Source organism: Haliaeetus leucocephalus, unplaced genomic scaffold, assembly GCF_000737465.1.
Source record: "Haliaeetus leucocephalus isolate CR32 unplaced genomic scaffold, Haliaeetus_leucocephalus-4.0 Scaffold92, whole genome shotgun sequence".
NCBI lineage: Eukaryota > Metazoa > Chordata > Aves > Accipitriformes > Accipitridae > Haliaeetus > Haliaeetus leucocephalus.
The window spans coordinates 7,412,632-7,413,033 of NW_010972528.1; positions in this window are offsets into that span (position 1 = coordinate 7,412,632).

A 402-nucleotide genomic window follows, 5' to 3' on the forward strand; every position below is an offset into this window, starting at 1 on the left:
CGGCAAGCCGGAGCTCCGCCTGGCGTGCGCGACCAGGCAAGCAGCGGCCAGGTCACAGCCCCACACCACAGCCGGGAAGCGGGCAACCCTCGCAAGCCCCTTTGTGTCTAGTCAGCTCCAATGTAAACTACGCTTCCCCAGCACCCCTTCTGCTAGTGTCACGCTTGCCCCCTGGCTCTTGCAGCCATGGCGGGGGAGACTCTGCAGCACAGGCTACTGCGTATTTAGGCTGAATCCTGCCAAAGCCACCGAAACGCTGCCCCAGAGACCCAAGGGTGGGGGACAAGAAGGGGAAGGCTGCAGGCACAGCCCGCCTCAGGCAGGGAGCAAGGGGCATCTCCAAGGGAGCAGGAGGGAGCTCACCGGCGGCTGCGGGAGGAGAGAGGGCGCGGGAGGCTGTGA